At 32.2% G+C, this 24,579-nt stretch overlaps 1 protein-coding gene and 1 long non-coding RNA gene across 4 annotated transcripts in view; one reads left to right on the plus strand and one right to left on the minus strand.

Moving 5' to 3' along the window:
- The window catches only part of LOC143234266 (uncharacterized), a 66,103-nt gene that overhangs the window by 27,079 nt on the left and 14,445 nt on the right, over positions 1–24,579 (plus strand). The window lies entirely within an intron of this gene.
- On the minus strand, positions 1,661–10,264 carry LOC143234269 (uncharacterized). Its single transcript, XR_013018573.1, has 3 exons — positions 9,894–10,264; positions 7,176–7,290; positions 1,661–1,788 (listed from the first exon to the last, which is right to left on the minus strand). It is a non-coding gene; the product is annotated as an uncharacterized LOC143234269 (long non-coding RNA).

Genomic DNA, 24,579 nt, shown 5'->3' on the forward strand with positions numbered 1-24,579 from the left:
TCAGCTAGAATTCTATCAACATAAAACATCAACATGAAGTGTATCAACATAAAAGTAATTCGTGCCTCATGAACTGTTGAGAAAGAATTTACTTCTGGACCAGGTAGAAAACTCGGCATAATTTGTAAATTTGTAAAACTTTTGAATATAAATTATTTGTACTAACTTATAAATTTTATTGTTTGAATATTCAAATATATTTGTGTCACAATTTTATTTTTTATCTTGGTTTATTTGTTTTGAATTTCACGTAAAGGTACTCCAGGGTTAACTGTGCTAGCTGTCCCTAATTTAGCAGTGTAATATTGTTGACAAATATAATAAATTTGATACATATTGACATTTAATTAACCTTGAAATTAAAATTTCCAGCTATTTGAAATTGTAAGACATAACATTACAAATCAGAGATTTGTCCGAGATAAATTATAAAAGGTAACAAATTTCTGAAGTTTCATTCATGATCCATTTTTCTTTTTTAATGCAATTTAATTTTGAAGTAAACATCTATGTTTTGAAAAATTATTTCTAGTGAAAATTCAAAAATAATGTTTTTGTGGAATAGTATTATTTTAAGATACACTAATCTTGGCATTATGATTAAAAAGTTTTTAAAAACCTTTGTAACTCTTCTCATGCAGTGAGCATAATTTAGTTATTATTTCACTGTGTATGATGCAGAAAAAATTGTTAAAGGTATGTAAAAAAACTGTATTAAATAATTTTTTCAGTGTGTAGAAAAACTAGGGTGATGAGAAATTTCATTGTATATTTGTGACAAAAGTAGGCTGTACTGTTTTAACAAAGTGTACTTATACTGTGTTATTGAAATAATTTTATTTTTTAAATATTTTTATCTTGCTATGTGGTAAGGCATTAAGAACCTAACGTCTTATTATAAATTAGGCAGTAATGATTCCAAAATAACAGTAATACAGAAAATAATGTTTACTCTTCACTTCTACCATGTGTTTTCTTGACCTTAATTTAAGTATTTCTAATGTCAGATCGGTCATGTTAAATGAATGGTCATTTGTATTGAGCTCAGCTTTGAATGTACATTAATCTTACATTATAGAGTAGGATGAAACTATTTTAGTGATATTTAAGTTTACTGTGAACATTGGGATTTAGAATTTAGATAGGTTATATAATGCTGATTTCATATTTAGTTATTTTTAGAAACATTTTATGGTAAGGCTGCTTGCATAACTGATTACCAGCCATAGTTAAATTTTCATGAATTAGTGATAATTTCCAACAGTGATGTTATTGCATCAGAATACTTCGTTTTAAGCATAATGTACTGGACTTCTGTGGAGTATTAATATGTGTCGGAAAGTCATCTGGTATATTACTCATGTATGTGATCGTGAGTTCATGGGTAAGGAGTGTGAAGTGTTGATTTTTAAAGTACATTATCACAAACTGTTCAGTGATAACAGAATATTGTAAATTGTTTTCTAAAGTAACTGAACCAGCCTGTGTAAACTTTGATGAATACAACTATAGTAAACAACAGTATAACAAAAACTTGTATGTGGTTTTTGATTTGTTTGTGGTGTAATATGTTTAAAACAATCAGACTCTGTTGCTGTTTGTTTGTATTTAAAATTTATCACAAACAAGTTAGAGACATCTATTGTAAATAAAATCCAATCTTAAAAAACCTGATAGTCTCACAAGAGGTTCGTCAGTTGGACAGGAGTAAATCTTCAGATTTACAATGCTAAAATCAAGGATTTTATTCCCCTTTGTGGACAAAGCAGATAGCTGGATGTGGTTTTGCTGTGAAAAAAAATACATAGGATACTTCTGTCTGTAGAAAACCTCAACACATCACATTTTTGTTCAACATTAAAGCAACTAGAAATTATACATTTCTACACAGAAAAGAATGATAATGTACCATATTAAAAACATTCTTGTTACTAGAGTAAATATCTAATTTTCATAAATATAATACAATTTTAAAAATCCTCAATCTGAGAAGAATTCATTTTAGTTTCTATCATTCTTGTGTCATTATATATCAGGTGAATTTGAAATGTATAAGTTATTGTTTTCATTGTGCATAAATTATAATTACAAATAGAACAGGTTGTTTTTTTAAGTTGTGATAATTGGCAACCATGTCATTAAACAAGAAAGGTCAATAGCATAGATACCACCTCAATGACAGGTCAAAGAATTGCTTAGAAACATGTTTTATTCCACTTTGTCAGATATCGAAAATATATACTCTGTTGGTCAATATTTTATGTTATGAAATATTTGAACCTGATTTTCAATTTTAGTTATGACGTGTTTTGTATATTCTTTTCATTTTCCATATGAACAGGAAATTAATAAGCATCATAGGTTCAATCATATATCAAAATTCGATTTCCACTAGCTGTATCAACAATTGATCTAATACTTAGGCACACTCAATATTAATAAATATTGAATTACTATGATTATTCAGTATCTATTCATCACTAATTACATTATTTAAATAAATATAAAAACTACAAATCTGTTCACACAAATTGTCATTCTGAATTTGATAATACAAGAACCTTATCAGATGTCATATCAGTACCATGATAATCAAATCGACGGGTAAACAAACTAGAAGGGATGTTACTGACATGTACAATATAAATTATACAATTACATCCCTCTAGTAGAAAATTGGTTTGTACTTGTACAGTAATAACTGGTATATTAAATTCATCCCATTCTGTTAAAGAAAAACTACCTTTCTTGGTTGTCTGCAATTTTTAGATTTATGTCAGAAACGTATGTATCGTTAAAGGTCCAGTTAAAACTTGAAAGTCAATAACTGATGATAAACAAACCATCTGTTTATCTGATTATATAAAAAAAAATGACTTCATGAATATGGTGAGGGAGAGATAATGTATAATTTAATTATTTGAAACTTGTGGAATATAAGTGAAAGAACAAATGCTTTGAAAATGTAATAATATATGGAAATATAATTTCAGACTTGAGCAAATGACTACTAATTATCTATTATGTTGAATTTATGTAAAATTTATATTAGTTTTAAGACTATTCTTTGATCCATTCTAAGCAATAGGAAATTTGAAGTGAAATATTTGAAATTTAGTATGTTGGGATAACCAGTTTATTTCGGATTTCACCTGTATATGCTTTATAGTTTCTAAATGAAGAAACATCCTATAATCCTTCTCAGATTGTGTCATTTTGGGTAAAGCCCCTTATGTTTCATAAACGGTGATTTATTCTATTGGACTAATTATTCATTTGACTATAACACTTAGATATTATTACATTTGTTGATAAGAATTCTGATGAATGAGCATCATATTTTTCAAATGAGAATTTGTCCAGAGGACAAAAAAAGGTAAGATTACACCTATAATCTCCACTGAAGAAAAATTTTTTGCACTTCTAATATTTATAATAAACTACAGTGTTAATGAGATAACTATTATAACACAGGTAGTAAATTGTATTACATATATATTATGAAAGATAGAGACCTACAACACTGTAATAAAAACTATGATTTATGGGTTTTGGAAATGAAACCAGCTAAATTTTAAAGTTTTAACAGTATTAGACCAGTCACCTGCTCAGGAGTATTGAGCGATTAATATAGATCACACTGAAGTTCATACAAGGTGTGGTGTATCATTAAAAATATTTTGAAAGATGGTTTTTATTAGTGTTGTAGGTTTCTGTGTTTTATGGGTTTTGGAAAGGAGACCAGCTAAATTTAAAAGTGTTAACAGTATTAGACCAGTTACCTACTCGGGAGTACTAAGAGATTAATACAGATCTCACTGAAATACATACAATATTTTCCTAGTAAACTTCCCTGACATTACACCTCTGAGGCCAGGTGGCTAAGGCATTTGACATGTAATCTGAGGTTCCCTGGTTTGAATCCCTGTAACACCAAGCATACTCTCTCAGCCATGGAGGTGTAGTAATGTGTCAGTCAGTCCCACTATTCATTGGTAAAAGAGTAGTCCAAAAGTTGGCACTGGCAGGAGATAACTAGTTGCCTTCCCTCTAGTCTTACACTGCTAAATTAGGGATGGCTAGCACAGATAGCCCTCGTGCAGCTTTATGCAAAATTTTAAAATGAAATAAATCTTTGTAATGATGTCTGTAGCACCTGCCTTACTCCTGTTTACATCATCAATGGCCAGACAGTCTGAATGCTTATCTGTAGTTACTTGTATTGCGAGTGAACGTATACTTCACTCTTTTATGAATTTCATCTGGTACTTACACCAATAGCAATTATCCCTGATATTCAGTATGTCTAGCAGATCTGCTGTGATCATGTTTAGCTTCAAAGATCATAAAGATTTTACTGACACCCACACTGGTTTTTGTTCAATTTGCTTATCTTTTTGCTATTTTCATTCATTCGTTGTTTTTGTTTTTTCATTAGAGATGTTAAAACAACGACTGTGAGGTAACATGTCACAGATTTGGGGTTAAGATGTTGATAAAGTTTGTCTGAAGCATGTGATTTTTATGTTTTATACTTTATTTTTCATTGTGTAATTTATTACTAGCTTTTAAACTCTGAACTATATATCTTGGACATTGAGGTCTTGGTTATAACATTTGCATAGTACTTAATTTATAAGTATATCCATTATTTGGGAATTGCTCGACATGGCCAGGTGGTTGGATTGCTTGAATTGCGATCTAAGATTGACAGATTCAAATCCCAGTCCCACCAAACTTGTTTCCCCTTTCAGCCAAATGGGTATATTACTGTGATGATACATCCTACTATTCATTGTTAAAGAGAGTTCAAGAGTTGGCAGTGAGTTGTGATGACTAGCTGTTTTTCCTGTAGTCTTTCACTTATGAATTTGGGACAAATAGTACAGATAGCCCTATGGGACTTTGCACAAAATTGAGAAAAAACCAAACCTATTTGAATATTACAGCACAGCAAGAGTTTTATTGTGTATACTCTTACTGTCATCTTTCACTTTGGCTGTATTATCACTTGTATAATAGATACATTGTATAACAAGTAGAAAATATTTTAATATTTATCATGCCCAATATTTTGGCCACATGGTTAAAGCACCTGACTTGTAATCTGAGGGTTGAAGGTTCAAATCCCCATCACATGTTTCTCCTTTCAGCCAAATGGGTATATTACTGTGATGATACATCCTACTATTCATTGTTAAAAGAGAGTTCAAGAGTTGGCAGTGAGTTGTGATGACTAGCTGTTTTTCCTGTAGTCTTTCACTTATGAATTTGGGACAAATAGTACAGATAGCCCTATGGGACTTTGCACAAAATTGAGAACAAACCAAACCTATTTGAATATTACAGCACGGCAAGAGTTTTATTGTGTATACTCTTACTGTCATCTTTCACTTTGGCTGTATTATCACTTGTATAATAGATACATTGTATAACAAGTAGAAAATATTTTAATATTTATCATGCCCAATATTTTGGCCACATGGTTAAAGCACCTGACTTGTAATCTGAGGGTTGAAGGTTCAAATCCCCATCACACCAAACTTGCTTGCCCTTTCAGCTGCGAGGGCATTATAATGTGATGGTCAGTCCCACTATTCGTTGGTAAAAGAGTAGCCCACGAATTGACAGTGGATGGTGATGACTAGCTGCCTTCCCTCTAGTCTTACACTGCAAAATTAGTGACACCTAGTGCATATAGGCCTTGTGTAGTTTTGTTTAAAAATCAAACCAAACCCAATATTTAATTTTATAAATAAACCCATTACTTTAACCAGACAGTTACATCAAAGTTTCATAACTGATTGCTTTTTGCGATATCAGTATCAATTTATTACACATTTAATGTACATAGTTTTCACTTCTATCTTTAAATTGCATGGACTTTTTTATGCAATACTTGTTAATATTGTTTGTTAAAAAAATACTGATAAAATTCGGTCTGACACTTTCATTTTTTTGGTTATTCTGATCTTTGACTGCATGAACCACAATTTAGTCAGACTTTACTAATCTTATTCAACACCATCACTTGTGAATGGGGTTAAATCCAAGACGTTTGAAGTACAAATTAAGGGCTCTATTAACTGAAACAAAGGATTAACCCACTGTGTACTTTTAGCAAATAACTTATATGTGATTATATCAGTATTAAGAAATTTATTTCATTAGAAACTGGTGACTATGGTGGAGAATTATTCCTGCATGACAATTAGTTTTTTGTTACTCTTTTAATATCATATGATTTAAAATTCTGAATCTCCTTGATGCAGTGCATCACATTAAACAAGTTTCCAAGTGATACGTTAGGTGTCTTAGAATCTTATCTTCCTTTAAGTGAGACCTTATTCACAATCTGACAATGGAAACCTATTGGTGCATAAAGTAATAATCAGTAACAGATAAGAAACTTGAATCTTATTTAAACACAAGTAGAATAGTTCAGGTAATTTATATAAACTAACAAGAAACTGTGTGTCTGGTTCTTATAGTTTTATGTAAACTTCAAAAGATTTATTTAGACAATTATTATTACATTGCTTTCTTTTATGGCAGTTGAAAGATTTTCATGTTGCCAACATGTTTAGCCTACTACAAGCTTTTTGTTTACAAGAAATCAGTCTTATGTGAACTCTCTTCACATGGCAAGTCAAATTGTATGTTACATCATTTTAGTTACATTCAAATTGTAATTAAATAGCTATTTGTGAATAAACTTGGCATCAAAAAGTTGTTGATAAATCAGATGTGTAAGGTCAGGAAAGAGGAGGTCTGTTGTCACTACCTCTCAGACTAGTTTAATTGAATTCACAGATCATCACTGTCTCTTCCTGAATATCAAATGTAATACTAGTCTTATCTGTAGCTGGTGTCAGATCGCAAAACAGATGATCCAAGCTTTAACATTCTTCAACCAATTGTCTAAGAATACTATTTAGCAATACTATATAGATATTAAAAGTACAATCTGCAGAGTTGGCAATGAAACCAGGAGAATCAGTTTAGTTAAACATTAGACATAGCAAGTTTTGTAGCTTTTAAAATATTTGGATGAAGTTGGTTTAGTAACTTATAGCACACAGAATTATAGAAGCAAGTAAAATATATATATCAAAGCAGTTAATAACTAAAACTCAAAGTGTTTGAAAAGTTTAGAAGTAACAAAAAGAGAATACCTGAATAATTAGATGTAATTACTCCTATAGTGGTAACAACTTTCAACTGTCCAACATGCTGTCTCACCAACTCTGTCAAAATCTCTTATTACAGCAAAGGTTACTTTCAGCAACTCTGGAATATTATTGAGCATGACAAATATGTTTATAAAACCTTTGTCTGTTTCTGTGATTCAGCATGGTTTTCTTAAAACTGATGAACCACTGCAGAATGTATTTTGTTACTTTTTGGTGTTAGGGTAGTTTACACTGTCACAGTGCTGCTACTGAAAATGTATTTAGTATTACAAAATGAAATTTTAACATAAAGGTTGAATTTAAGAATTGTAAAATCCTATTTTTTTTATATATTATTTTTTGGAGCCAAGCACTAAAAGTAACTTACATTGCTTGAAAAATTAATTGCATGATTTCTCTCAAAGCATGAGACAATGTTTATTAGGTAGCTTCATTCATATATAAGGAGAAACCTTACAGTTGTACAGTATGCGGGAAACAATTTAGAACATGTGGTCTAGTAAAAATACATCAAAGTATACACACAGGGGAGAAGCCATATAGTTGTACAGTTTGTGAAAAACAGTTTAGAACAAAGAGTGGATTAACAACACATCCAAGAATACATACTGGGGAGAAACCTTACAGTTGTACAGTTTGTGAAAAACAGTTTAGAACAAAGAGTGGATTAACAACACATCAAAGAATACACTGGTTGGAGAGAAGCCTTACAGTTGTACAGTATGTGGGAAACAATTTATAATAAAAGATGTTCTAAAATGACATCAAAGGATACATATTATAGAAAACTATTACAGTTGTGCAGTTTGTGGAAAAAATTAAGAATAAAAAGTGCTTTAAAAGTCATGAAAAAACACACATTTGTGAGAAATCATATAGTTGTAATGTGTGTGTGAAACAAAAAATCATAATGATTTAAAAAGTCAACAAAGAACACACCAGAAGGAAATTCCTTGCAGTTGTACAGTATGTGGGAAACAGTTTAAAAGAAATTCTGTATTAAATGTACATCAAAGAGAAGAAACCTTACATTTGTGCAATGTGTGGGGAACAATTTAAAACAAATTGAGAATTAAAATATCATGAATAGTACACACTGGGGAAAAATCTTGCACTTCTACACTGTGGGAAACAACAACTTAGAATAAATACTAAACTAAAAATACATCAAAGAATATGCACTGGAGAGAAATCATACAGTTGTAGAGTATGTTGGAAACAATTCAGATTAAATGGTGGATCAAAATATCATCAAAGAATACACACTTATGAAAAACCTTACCATTGTAGAGTGCAAGAAAAACAATTTAAACCAAAAGGTGTTTTATTAAAATGACATCAAAGATTATGTAGCGTGAAGAAATCTTATAGTAGTGAGGTTTTGGCAAACACCTTGGATCAAAAGGTGAATTAAAACATAAGAATACACACACTGGGGAGGAACCTGACAGTTATACAATGTGTGGAAAACACTTTGTAAGAAGTTATAGCTTAAAGGAACATAAAATACATTTATGAAGGGAAGTTTGTAAATAACTGTAGGTTAAAAATACATCAGAGTTTACACTGGGAAGAAAAGTTACAGTAGTACTGTGTGTAAAACAGTTTAGAAAAATATTGAATTAACAGTACATAAAAGAATACACACTGGAGAGAAACCATACTACTGTATAGTGTGTAAAACAATTTAGAACAAAAGGTGAATTAGAACAATGTGTAAGAGCACATTATTGGAAGAAATCTTACAGTTATTGTTTGTGAAAAACACTTTATAAGAAGTTTATAAAAATCAGTAAATAACTAGGTAAAAATACATCAGAGTTCACACTGGAGAGAAAAGCTACATATTTGTAATCTCCATATCTTAGCAGTTAAGCCCAAGGGTTTACAATACTATATATTGTGTTTTGATTTTAATGTTTGATACAGTATGTACAGGCCCACAATCCCTCTTCTGAAACCCTTGGGGCCAGTTGTGTTTTGGAATTCGGAGTTTTTCAGATTTTAGAACAACTGTATCACCCCAGTAGGGTCCACGACAGCACCCCATAATCAAACATAAATACTCGCACTAAGTGGATTAAATAAAGATTACAAATACTATTACATTTTATTTATAGAATAATATACTGATAAACGAAATAGTGGCATAATTATAGACCATAAATTCTCTAAAACATTTTATTTCCAACAAAAACATTTGGTAAAACTTAAACATACAGCTTCAAACTGTTAACCTTAAGGGTATCTGCAGCTCTTTTTGACATTTTCACAGTGAAATTAAACACAAAGTCACAAAATAAAAAGCAAGAAAAAATATCAGCAGACACACAAACGACCAGTAGAAGTACTGAGACACAACTGATGTGCTTGTCAGACCGCTGAGCAGCTGGGCCACACTGCTATGTCACACCTGCATGACGTGGGTCAAATGGGTGTGGAGTTGGGTCAGCTGTTATACTCGCACTCCACGAAAAAAACTTCAGTTTTCAGAGCTTTTTGAATATCGGAAATTCAGATACGAGATTATGGACCTGTATTACCTGTTGTTTTGTAAGATGTTACATAACATTAAAGGGGAATACAAGGGAGTTTGTAGTTAATTAAATTAAACTATTAAAAACTCAAAGCCACTGTCTTATATATATCTTATTATTAAATATAAAAAATAAGATGTGTCAACACTATCAATTTCCATACCTTTAATCATCTCATTTAGCTCTCTTCTAATTCTGTTTTTCAAGAGGAAATATGTTTGTAAATCTTAACTTATCCTCAAATCATTCTAGTAGACCTTCTCTGAACACTTTCTGTTCTAAGGAATTGAAAATATATCCATACAAACAAGCCAGGATATGCCTCTACAATTATATAGCTTGTAGAATACAACTAAAATTAGATATTTAATTAAAAAGGTATGAAGTTTGTAGCATTTTACATCTGTAATAATCATGGATAGAACTACTTAATTTCATTTGTTCTTCATTTACAAACATTGAACATAGATAATGAATAGTTTTTACATAGTTACTGACTTAATTATAATTATGTCAAATTAAACTTTTTACAGGTAATTGTTATATGGATATTCTTTGCGTAGATCATGTAGCCAGTCATATAAAATGCTAACCTAAAAAGAATAAGTTGAAACCTCAATTTACAAGTTCGTTTCCCCTCGGTGGGCTGAACAGATAGCCCTATATGGCTTTGCTATAAGAAACAAACAAACAGTTTAAAAGCTATAGCTTTATACATTTTTTGGTTGATACTAATTGTGAAAAACTATGAATCAAGCAGCATTGAAACAACTGAATTCAGAAATTAAAATGTGCTATATTTTCTTATCATTACATTATATTTAAAATGTCTAAGTTTTAGTTACATTAAAGCTCTTCTAATTTTATGAAAGCTTTTTGATAGGAATTAAAAGCTTCATAGTTAAAAATAAAAATGCTTTATATAATCCTTTGAATTGCTAAAAACACATTTGAAGTGCTAAAATGTTTTTCATTTATAATTAACTCAATTACCTGTAGGTCAAAATTGCTATTCAGTGGTGTAGAAAATAAATTTAGTACATTAACTGTCAATTTTACAAATATGTATTGAACTTTCTCATTCATGATTAAGAAATGTATAAAAGTATCTTTGTTCATTCTACACATAAATTAATTTTACAAATGGAAAGTTTGTGATGTTTATTCTCATACTGTACTTATTCTTACAACATTATAATCACTTATAACTGAAAAGGAAAATAGACTGCTGTTATAAAAACACAGTAAAAGACTTGAGTTTTAATTTCTTTTTACTACTGCAACACCAGTATGTTGTTTTTAAAATATTTAGGTACTGTTGTACTGATTCTGGTCATTGTTTATGCAATTGAAAAAGTGATCAAGTTTTTATGTATTTTAACCTTTAAGAACTTTTGTATTTATGTAGCCATGTAGTCGGACAGTGGTGTGTTAATGGATATAAAACGTTAGAATTAGGATTTTAATACTGGTGATTGGCAGAGCATAGGTAGCCCCTAGTGTGGCTTTGTGCCTAATTAAAAACCAAAATGGTATAGCTATGCTATTGAAGATTAAAAATATTTGCAAGTATAAAATATGTGATGGGGAAATACTGATTCATTTATTTCGTTTTTCTCCTTATTAATGTCATGAAATGAAAAGATCTTTAAAGTGATGACATAGGTTTTCCATTTTTATAACATTAAGTAATAACCTACAACTTATTAAATGATAACAATTTCAAGATCTAATGAACAGATTTATGTTAATGTATAAAGATGCTTGTTATTCATTTTCTACAAATCTGAGATTTAGTGTTATTAAGAAATATATGTAGTAATGTTGTACTACATGTTAAAATAAAATTCCTTTATACAGGTTGGATAAAACACTTCATACAACTAAGTTTCACTGTAATTATTTGATTTATACAAAGTTGGGATATATTTGCTTAATTTCGTAGAAGTTATAACTTAGTATAGACTGAACCAAACTAGTAGTTAATCTACCTGAATTATGGAACTTTCTTTCACAGCACTTGGGTGCAATATAAAAAGTTATATATCCCACGAATTAAAAAAATCACGAACCAATATACTGCTGCATTTCATATATTTGAAGTGCTTCATGTGAATGAGCAATTTTTATACTTTTGCGCCGAGTTATCTGAACCTTCTAAGCTTCTCTTATGTAACATATTTACTGTTATACGTTTATTTTAGTCAGAGTTTGTTTCAGTTGAATGCATATAACGTATTGCATAATGTGTATTGCGCAAGCCCCGCCTGCTCTCAAAATTTGTAGATTCTCGAGTGTAAATATGTGTTCGATGTATGTAAAATATTAGAGGTCACCAGTACTGTTGGGCCAAATGAACTTTCGAGATTTTCACCTTAAAATTTAGAAATCGATGCATCAAGGGACAATAGAAAATTGTTTGGTCGCTGCAGTAAGTATTACTTTAAGCCTTGGAAGCTATAATTGTAATAAATGCTTATTAATCAGAAAAGTACAGATATTTGACTAGGGACGTTTATAGATTTTGAATATTACAAACTGTTCAATTTTATAGAATTAACTTTGGATATTAGTATTTGTTCGAGAACATTAGATATTGTCGTCGGTGAAAACTGGCATGTGCTTCAAACCTCCGTAGGAAGTGTATCAATTTATCAACATAGAATTAATTTGCTCTCAGTGAACGTTGATAAAAGATTCAGTTCCCGACCAGATAGAAGACTCAGCATTGTTTGTAAGTTCATAAAACTTGTATATAAATCATTATTATAAATTGTATTGTTGTTTGTATATTAAAGTATGCTTGTGTTAATAAAGAAAATTGTGTTATCAATCTTTTTGACAAGTGTCATAAATTTAATACGAATCGATATTTAATCAAATTATGAATTCAAATTTCCAGTTGTTTAAAATCTCAAAACGTAGTGCATGCAACATATAAGAGGCTCATCCGAGATAAATTATAATACATAACAGTCATTAGATGACAAGATCTATTGTAGTGTGCATGTAACATTCTAGACCTGTATCGGAGTATAAATATGCGTTAAAAATATAGTTCCAGAGGCAGATAGGTTTAGACTGACTTATTATGAGTTGAGCCATACAGAGTGAAGATTCTTGAAATGATATTATCACAGTTTGCATTGTAATAATGGATTAGAGAAGAACAGTTAGTCTTGTCAAGTGGGTTCTAAAGTAACCGAACAAGTCTATGTGAACTTTGATAAAAAAAAAAAAGACCGTTATTTAAAGCTCTGGTTACACCCATAGTAACCAACAATATAACTAATATTTGTATATACACTTGATGTATTTCAATATGTTATTTTATAATAAGTTGATTTTACTGTATTTTTATAATTACCATTCCCCGTCTAAATTTCATCCCATCGTAACATTCAATGTCAGTTCACTGTGTGTCCCTTTTTGCTAACTGTATTCATTTCTAGTTTGAACAAATATATTTCGTAAGTACTAACTGATGTAATAGAAACGGCCTTCTCCTCTATATTATTTATAAAATGTACCATTTTCAAGTTGTCTGAACAAATGATTGATACTTATATTTTACATGATATTGTTACGTATTATAATTTATTTCGGACGAGTCTCTGATTTATCATGTTACCTATGTTGATGTATTCTGTTTCAATTTGTGTTAATGTGTATTAAACTTATGTTATTTGCCAACAAGAATGATAAACACAATTTTCTTTTTTAACACAATTATATTTTAATATACAAAAATACAATTTATAATAATAATTATTACTAATATTTATTTAAAATGATTTATATACAACAATTTTACAAACTATACTGAATATTATATCCTGTTTAGAACTGAATATTTTATTGGTGTTCCAGGTCCATGACAAGCAAGTTAATTGTAATTGATATTGTTGCACCACGCTTAAGCTAGCTATCCTTAATTGACCTCATGCTGCTTGCAAGTTCACTTCTAACCGATTAAGATGTTTAATGTCCTTGTAGAAATGCTAACATCCGAAGTTATTCACTGAAGTTGAATGGTTTGTAATGTTCACAATCTATAAACGTTCCTGATCCAGTTCTGTAGTTTACTGATTAATTGACGTTAATCTCAATTATAGCTTTCTAGATATATAGCCCACTCACTGTGGCTGATGAATAATAATACTTCCGTCTCTCAGTTAGCCGTTTTTATAGGAATCACACGAGACTCTAAAACCTTAATTAAAGTTCACTTACAACAATACTGTCAACCACGAGTAATATATATATATATATGTATGTATACATCTAGTACATTGCTGATCCTTACGCACAAGAACGTTCTAGAAATTTGGAGAATAAGCGAGACTTGCTTAATAGAGTCAAGAGTATACGCCACATGCTAAGAAGAAAACTGTACTGAAAGAAGCGTAGACACTATAATATATGAACAGCGATATATCTCTCACAATACTCACACTCACTAAGCATGTAACAAGGAGCATTTTCATTTGTGAAATGTTATTTTAACATTGAGATTAAATTATCAGTTCCTTATATAATGAACATGCAATGTTTAGAACGAATTTATTGTAGAAAATATTATAAAACTAAGAGATTGTGTACTGATATGGATAGTGGTGTATAATTTACTAGTAGTAGGCTTACAAATTTTGTATAATGTTACAAATACTTTAAACATGTAATTTAAACTATTTTATAAATAAATTTTTCATTATATGTTATTACTTTTAAATCTTGGCCAGTTCTATTACTCGATGCTAGTAAGAAGTTTTGCCACTCAAAATTATGAACTTCTGAACTGGTATAAAGTTATAATTATTAATATGTTTTATTTGCACTTAACACACATTATTACTTTAATTTTTTTATTATTCCTGTGTTCATTTCATAATATTGTGTCTTTATAAATTTGTAACAGCTCAAAATTTAACTATTCTAAGATAGAAGTAAAAATAAAGTTGTGATTGCTTGAATGTTATACTTTTCTCTTTAATCACACTAAATGGTTAAATGATAACTCTGTGTTGTTTGGTTTGTGCTATATATACTTGTTTAAGTATACATGATTCTGTCATAATTATTTTTTTCTTTTTTTTTCTTTTCATTCCAAGTCTAGAATACTTAAGAGTATTAAGAAACTGAATCATGGACTTGTAAATTGCATACCACAACATATTCAGGTTATCGTAAATGTGTACAAAGCAATTAATAAGCTGAATATGATATTTGAGATTGTTGTAAACTATGTATTTTTAATATATTTTTCTATCTAAAAGTACCTGTGGATTTTCATGGTAATGTTTACATCAGGAGGATTAACAAGTTTGAAACATCTGCAAAACTCTAACTTAAGTCAGATATTTAGGTTTTCAACGTATTTCAAAATACATGTAAATTTTTTTATAACGAAATATTAATTTTGAAGATAAAGAGTAAGTCTGTCGTGGTGTGAACATCACCATTATTTTCAACAAATTTATTTTAGTTAATGTAGTTTGCAACAAAGGCGTGTAGAAAATTTACAGCATTACGTTATTATATTTGTTATATATTACATTGGCTGTGCTTTAAATTATTTACACCACAATTTATAACTTCAGAGAGCTTTGCTGCAACACTATTATATTTATATTAATTTGTCCAGGTTTATATTTCCTGATTATATTTTTTGCTATTTTGAGTAATCTTTGCAACATGATTTTGGGTTTTAAAAAAGAAAATCTAATTTAACTTATGAGTAAAATAAGATTTATATAGTATTCTCATTATTTTTTTTAAAAAATATGTGAAAGTGTTTAGATTTTCTTAGACAACTAAGCAGTACAATATAAATAAATACAATAACTATTAATCATAACACTATATTTACATTGATTTATATCATCAACGTTAACAGAGCTCAACATATTCAGTCCAGAGAATGAGAGGTGTAGTATGCAACTTCTATTGTGTATATCTTAATAATATTATTGTTATTGCGTAAAAATATGTTTACTGTGGTAAAACAACAAAAGTGATGGTATAAGAATTATCTTCTTGTTACTTATTTACATTCCTTTAAGTTTTAAATATATTTTTGCAAAGTCAATTAGATCTTGTGGAGAATTCCTAATGATATATATGTATTGAGTATGCAGTTGCGTCAATTTCTAACGCTAGGTGTAGACTAGTTGGTAACATCAATAATCCGTCATGGCTAACATTACCATTACTTGAAAATAATGGAACCTTTGCCGAGAACGTTTGATGTTATGGGGGTTTCAATCCTTCAACAATGAGATTCTAAGTCAAGGTCCTTATCCACCAAGCCATTCCTGCAGTGAAGTTGCATAACAATAAAGTATTCTCAAAAATTAACATTCATCTAACTTCTCTGAATGTAAAAGCTAGGATGTAGTATGAACTATTGTGCCATACATTAATGATAAATGTTTTTACAAAAATCATAAGTGATTCTTTTTTCTGTACTATTTCGAAAATGTGGGAAAAATCCCTTTATATGAAACAAAAAGATTTATTCTAAAAATACAGCAACATAAATTCATTTCAGAATTGGTTCACACATTATATACTCATTTTTATCATTTCATCTACACATGTTAACCATTTTGTTAAAATACTCGACTCGTAATTTGAGGATCGCGGGTTCGAATCCCCGTCCCACCAAATATGCTCGCCCTTTCAGCCGTGGGGCGTTATAATATTACAGCCAATCCCACTATTCGTTGGTAAAAGAGTAGCCCAAGAGTTGGTAGTGGTTGGTGATGACTAGCTGCCTTCCCTCTAGTCTCACACTACTAAATTAGGGACGGCTAGCGCAGATACATGTAATTAAGGTGATATGTTGATTTTTCTCCATTTTCGTGGTAATAACTACTATAGTGTGTTGTGATTTTTTTCAGTGTTAGAGAATTGGCAAAATCATTTTGTATTACAATTATATGTTTAGAGTAGGCCGTGACGCTCCACATATCTTATAGTTCAGCAATGACAACCTTTAGCTGTCAATCTCAGTTCTGTTTCAATAGGCACAAGCCCCCGGTGACTATATTGACTATTCTGGTTAAGTGTTGCCCTCTATATGCAAATATTTCTCCTTACGCATGCCAAAGCCTTCTGCTTCCCCTATTTTGATCGAATAATTTTAACATTTTTCTGATGTAAATCACGCGTCGTTTATCCACCAATAGGAGCATAACATGCTAATTCACGCATCTCAGTATGCATTTCTTTCGAATTTTCGCTTCTTGTTGAACGTGTTTGTTTTTGTAAGTTTAAATTTTCGTCGTTATTTTGTATTCTGTAATTTTATTTTATTTTGCAATATTTTTTTCTCATTTTTAATTACTATCTTGTATTTCGATTTGATGTTCTTGTTGTTTTGAATTAAGCACAAAGCTACACAATGGGCTATCTGTGCTCTGCCCACCACGGGTATCGAAAGCCGATTTTTAGCGTTGTAAGTCCGCAGACATATCGCTGAGCCACTGGGGGCACCGATTTTATGTAAACTTATTTCTGTACATTTTTGGTAAATTATTTCTTTGTACATTAATTTCTGTATATATTTTTGTACATACAGTGGAGCGCCGTTAAGCCGCGGTATTTGGGGGGTCAACCTGCTTAACCGCGGCTTAAGTGGTCCGCGGCTTAAACTTTTGTGACTGAAAAGACGAAGCCGCCAACAGTTCCGCCGAGGAGCCTCATCTGGGCCATTGCGTGATCATTATAATATTAATGTATAGACTATTCAGATACAATTGACAATTGCCGTTTTAACACAAACGACCAATGCATTGCGATGGTTCGCTTTTCCCCTTTTTAATAAATAAAATATACAACACAATTTTGATTAAGATTTATTAATAATATAAAGATTACAATAAAAATAAACCTTTTTATTGGATTAACGGTCGATTTCTATTGTAATATATTTATTTATTTCCCAAATTAAAGCAAATCCTTTTTAAATATCCCCTTGAAGTTATAAAGCCAGGATTAAATTCGTAAGCCGCGTTTTTACACGTTCTTAAATTAGCGGTGAGCCGCGATAATCCTCGTTCACATCGCTCACAAGACTTGCTACAGCGGCTTAAGCGATTTCGCGGTTTACTGGTCCGCGGCTTAATGGCGCTCCACTGCGTATGTAAATTAATGATTTGTTCATATTTTTCTTGTCATTGTTTTGGATTATATTATAGTTTTTGTTACCAATAAATTGAAAATGTGTTTAAAGTGTGACGTTCGTCTTCAGTATACTCAAGAAGTCGTCTTCCTTTATGTTCACACCTGGTTTATATTAGGACCGTTTCTTAATTTCACTTTAATCCATATTTATTATATATTCATTATTGTTTAAACTTTCGATTATTGGTTGACTCTTTCTTATTATGAATTCCAGTGTTCATATTACCACTTCAAGGGTCACGCAAACGAATGGCGCTATGCCTGTGATGTGTAACCGACTGCCCCATTTGATACAAGTACCTTTTTATCAAATACGAATCAGACTTTGTACTACCAATTTTACCATAATATAAATTTCGCAAAATAATATGTAATAATATTCTTAGATAGAACTATTGTTAGCACAGTGAATCATCATTAAACCCACCTAACAACATCAACAAAAAAATTCTCAGAGCAATCATGTGTAAGTTCTTTTTTTATTTATTTGGAATAAAGGTAACTCCCAAAAGTTTTGTAAACATATTATTGTACTTTAAACAATACACCTATAAATCATCCAACTAGCGACAATATGTCTCTGATATTTAATAATTATTTTCCGTGTTTCAGTTTGAAGTACTCTTTGCCTGTTGTCTATATTTATAGTACGTTTATTACGTTTTTATAATAGGAAATACTAAATATGTATGCAGCAGTTATCTAATGATTTTATTTATCTAGACTGTAGAATGCTTTAATTGTTATGATAAAATCATTTTTATTAACATATTTCAAATAAAATAACCAATATTTTAATAATACTTAATTCTTTATCACAGCCATCTATACGTTAGATCAATTTTTGTCTGATAACTGTTATGAACTGTATTTTACTCATAAACTCTTAGTGCTTAATTTTGAAACATTTGATTTAGTACAATGTTTATGAAGTATATTTATAAAAGCATAGTTTGCAAATGCAAGAGTGATATAAATAGGTTTTAACCAGTAAATAATGAATTTATATTAAAATATATTACCAAGAAATTGAGCCAGCAAACTTTTTGAAATGTGCAGCCTTTTCAATGCCGATTATTTGTAATTAATAGCTCAATCACCATTTTTAAGGACCTTATGGACCTGTTTACGAATCATAATTGAATTTTAATACATTAGTGATTGTTTACAATATCGAGATTATTGCTTCAAAATACCTAGATTTGAGTGGAATATATATTTAAGTAAATTTCATGCTTAACTTTATAGGTTAATTTGTGTAGTTAATCTCGGTTTTAGCTGCCTTCCCTCTTGTCTTACACTGCTAAATTAGGGACGGCTCTGTGCAGTGGGCTAACAACCTACTCACTTAAATACTTGTTGAAGAATCCGCAAGCGATTGCGGCCCTATGTTCCCAGATGGAATCTAATGGTGATAACTAACTAAGTAACTAATCTCAGTTTTAAGGATTAAATACCACTTTACACAAATAGTTATATTTAACTATTATTATGGTAGAAATTGAAATAAACATTCTAATTTTGTTGTTCACATTTTCACAAATCTTTGAGCATGCACTGACAGATTTTTACCAAAACTAATCGTATAAAAGTGTTCTCTGTGTTTGAGGGACACAAACATTGAACGCAATTTACAGAAAGGTTAAAACCTAATCTTCATTTCTCCTCTCACTGCCGTTATTTTAGAAATTGTATTTACAAGAAGAAGACACATAAAAAAAATTAATATCTAATTATGTGATGTTGACCAACAAACCAGTTAACTGAGAAAGATATTAAGGTAATAAAGGAGATAAAAAATATTATCCTTATTTATAAGAAAATGGTAGATTATCAATATAATACAAAAAATCATGTCATAGCAATATGGATTTCATGACCACGTAAATGAAAATTTTGCAGTGACGTATTTTTCAAAATTTTCATTGCTTTGATAAAAAAGGTTTAAGTAATGATAATTCTTCAATTAGTTTTATGTGTGAATATATATGGCATAGTTTCACACATAGGTATTGTCAACATGCGATCACATAAGCCATTCGTGAGGTATAATCAACATTATATTAACAAGTTTTTAAGTAAGGCTTATTTGTTTATTCAATAAATGTATCACGTAATTTACAACTAAGAATTACTCACGACTTGGCATATTAGAATAATAACAATAAAATAATACAAAAAACACCTAATATATGCATTGACATCTTAACTGCGAGAGGGCGTGATAATAGAGGTAAGACGAGCAAATAATTTATTATTTGATGAGCACAAAGATAGCTCACGAGAAAACCACCAGAGTGTAATGTAGATCAGCAGTCAAACACCTATTATTAAGGTGTATTACACATGGACATACACTGCTGCCCGAAATCTTAAGTCAATGAACATAAAGAAAAATATGGAATTTGCGTTGTTAGACTTAACCACTTATTTAAGTAGAGTTTCAAAAGATTAAAATAAGAAAAGGGGAAAAAAAAAACTATTTTAGCATTTAATGGGGAAAATGTGAATACTATGAAATTAGCCTAAATACTAGCTGGTCAAAAGTTTAAGACCACACTGAAACGAAGTGTTAATCGGTAAACACGTAAAGAAATTTAGTCATTTGTGTTCAAGCATTAGCGTTGTCAACATCTCCCACTGACATCTCCTGTGTCACATTGGGTAAAAACATGACAAAGGCTAAAAAGTTGACAGAGTTTGAACGTGGCAGAATTGTCGAGCTACAAAAGCAAGGTCTCTCTCAACGTGCCGTCGCTGATGAGATTGGACGTAGTAAAACTGCTGTTGTAAATTTCTTAAAAGACCCTGAGGGATACGGAACGAAAATTTCAAGTGGTTGACCCAAGAAAATTTCGCCGGCGTTGAGCAGGATGATTCAACGGATTGTCTGGCAAGACACCAGGCGTTCATCAAACCAGATTAAGGCCCTTACGGACGCAGAATGCAGTTCAAGAACAATAAGACAGCATCTACGAGAGAAAGGCTTTAAAATCTGTAAACGTCTTCAAAGGTCACGCCTCCTTCCACATCACGAAACAGCTCGGTTAAACTTTGCTGAGAAGGACCAAACATGGGATGCAGAACAGTGGAAGAAGGATTTGTTCTCTGATGAGAAAAAAATTAACCTGGATGGTCCAGATGGCTTCCAACGTTACTGGCACGATAAGGATATCCCACTGGAGACATTTTCTACACGACACAGTGGAGGAGGTTCCATCATGACCTGGAGTGCTTTCTCCTTCCATGGAACAATAGAGCTTCAGGTTATACAGGGGCGTGAAACAGCAGCTGGCTACATTGTCATGTTGGAGAAAACATCCGTATTGATTGAAGGCCCTTGCTATGTGGAAATGACTGGATCTTTCAGCAGGACAATGCTGCAATCCACAATGCTCGCAGTACAAAGGACTTTTTCATGATGAATAACGTGATTCTTTTGAACCATTCAGCGTGTTTGCCCGAACTGAACCCCATTTAAAATGTTTGGGGTTGAATAGCAAGGGAAGTCTATAGAAATGGACGTCAATTCCAAACAGTGCATGATCTTCGTGAAGCCATCTTCACCACTTGGAATAACATTCCAGGCAGCCTTCTGCAAACGCTTACATTGACCATCCTAAAGCAAATGTTTGAAGTTATTTGCAATGATGGCCGTGCAACTCACTACTGGGACCTCTTGTTGGGCATTTCCTACCCTCTTTAGAACTTCTTTTTGGTATGGTCTTAAACTTTTGACCAGCTAGTATTTAGGCTAATTTCATAGTGTTCGCATTTTCCCTATTTAATGGTAAACAAGTTTTTATTTTTATTTTCCCATTTCTTATTTTCATCTTTCGAAGCTCTACTCAAATAAGTGGTTGAGTCTAACAACGCAAAATGCATATTTTTTCTTTATGTTCATTGGCCAGCAGTGTAATACAGTATTTCTGTAGTTTCGCACGGTATGGAGTGGGCAATCTAACTTCATACGGAAAAACTTATGTTTATTTTTCGTATTGTAATTTTCAGGGGCGTGGATCCTGGGGGGATGGGCGATACATCCTCCTACAGTTTGGTCTGTTGAATTGTTTTATTGCATCACAGGCCTACAAATTATGTGTTTGTTCTTGTGGTTCTAGTGTTCTTACCAATCGAATTACATAATTAGGCCTAGATGTAGGCTTTTTCAGTAGCCGAAATGTACATCTTTAATATAGGCGTGCTTCTAAGCTTTTCGATCTAAGCGATAATTCGTAAGTATCAGTCAGTAGACGTAAGTCTACATGCAAGGCTTGCAAGTACTATCACAGAATTTACCTACGTCTTGTACGTAGTGTAGATTAAGTAAAATTTTCATCACAACAGATTGAACAGAGCATGAAATTCGAAAATATTACTCCCAAGTGTAAACTCATGTGATCTAGATCTGGCAGGCCATTTGTAGCTTGTAGCTGCATCAATCTCATGTGTATATTGTGCGGTTTTCCTATGCCTTTTGTTCTTATGCATGTCTAGCTGGTTTTATTGTCGAACGCCTTACTCTCCTAAGCTGCCGAAGCTGTTGACTATAGTGTACGTTTAGTGTACAGTTAACGACAGGTTCGGGCCGCTTGTATCCAGACGCGCCCTTGTCCGCTTGGATCCATACGCGCCCTACATTACCCCCCTCCGCTTCATTCAGTCTGAGCCTCGATTTTACCAGAGAGCTCATTAGACCTGTGTTTGTGGCCCTCATTAATCCATGAAATTTTAGATTATTATCGCCCTATAATAAAGTGCTGGTGCTTTATGGTAAAAGAAAAATATATTCTCTTATCATAGATAGTAAAAATATTGTATTTTCTTGTATAATTAGAACACAAAAGGAGCAATTTCAACGGCCTGAAGCCTCTACTCGAATTGTATTGCTAGTTTTTGTTTAGGTGTTTTTATTTAATAGACATGCTTATAGACATTATATCACAACGTGTTTGCATTTTGACGAGCTTTAACAGGAATATAACATATTTGTGATTGTTTAAGTATTTTTCGAGAAACTTGCAATTACTTGTGTTGTAACTAGCACACATTTTTGTCCCAGCGATGCCCAGGCGGTCAGTTAGCTCGGTAGTCACTGTGAGGTTCGCGCGTTCGACTTAAATACATTGTACAGTTCAGTCCAACTTCCATTCTGTCTATCTTCGTTCGTTGTACGTTAGAGTTTTTTCAATAAAGACTGTATATTAGCCTGTTCAGTCATCTGGGAAACAGATTCTAATTATGACAAGCAAGCGTCTGAAACTTTCCTATATTAGACACTTCTGCAAGCCAGTTACTAGTACTACAAGTGACAATGCAGATACAGATAATCCAACAACCTCAAGCAAAGGAATAGAAACTTGCCATTGAGAGGAAATACCATGTTCATCAGAGGACGAGTCTGAAAATGCTTGTGCAACTATTGCACATTACGAACCACCAGATAGTTGTGAGACAAGTTTGTGCAGTAATGAAAAATCTGACACTCCACAGATACAGTGTGGAAAGCCATATCACCCAGACGCACAAAAGTGGAAATACCACGACAGAAAGCAAACTCTCAAAATATCAACTTCCAGGGCAAGTGCTTTAATGAGTTCCCATGGCTGCACTTCAACAATCAGACACAAAGAGTCATATGCTTTTATTGTGCCAAGGTGGAAAATAGAGGCCTTTTTACAGGGAAATTGGAGAGGCCAGTGGAGTATACCTTCATATCCACCTGTTTTTGCAACTGGAAAAAAGCAAAACAGAAATTCAACGAACACCAATCCTCCTCTCAGCACAGATTTGCTATATATCCAGAAGGTTCACTTGATGTAACTCCAGTGACTGTCTAGCTACATGGTGGAAAAAAGAAGCAGCAGGAAGAATGCAAAAGAAGGCTAGCCAAAATATTCAGAAGTTTACATTTCTTATTGCGTCAAGGTTTAGCATTGCGTGGACATACTGATACGGAGGGGAACTTCCTGCAGTTAATGAAGCTCCTGGAAGAGGAAGATCCTGAGTTGACGACCTACTTGTCAAAGAAAACCACATTCACATCACCCCGGGCTCAGAATGAAATAATGGAAATGTTCAGCCATCAAATACTGAGGAACATAACACATGAAGTGCAACAAAGTAAAATCTTTGCATTAATGGTTGATAGCACTCAAGATGTCAGAGATGCCGAACCAGAAGCAATAGGTGTACGATACGTTGATGAGAACGTTGACGTCCATGAGACATTTCTTGGTTTGTTCAGCGTTTCCAATACAACTGGCCTGGCATGGCCAAGCGCGTAAGGCGTGCGACTCGTAATCCAAGGGTCGCGGGTTCGCGCCCGCGTCGCGCTAAACATGCTCGCCCTCCCAGCCGTGGGGGCGTATAATGTTACGGTCAATCCCACTATTCGTTGGTAAAAGAGTAGCCCAAGAGTTGGCGGTGGGTGGTGATGACTAGCTGCCTTCCCTCTAGTCTTACACTGCAAAATTAGGGACGGCTAGCACAGATAGCCCTCGAGTAGCTTTGTGCGAAATTCCAAAACAAACAAACAAACAAACCAATACAACTGGTGAAACAATATCCTCGACTATACTTGATGTACTGACTAGACTCAATTTACCATTGTCAGGATTAAGAGCACAAACTTATGATGGAGCCGCTAACATGAGTGGTGC

Source organism: Tachypleus tridentatus, chromosome 12 (assembly GCF_004210375.1).
Source record: "Tachypleus tridentatus isolate NWPU-2018 chromosome 12, ASM421037v1, whole genome shotgun sequence".
NCBI classification, from domain to species: domain Eukaryota; kingdom Metazoa; phylum Arthropoda; class Merostomata; order Xiphosura; family Limulidae; genus Tachypleus; species Tachypleus tridentatus.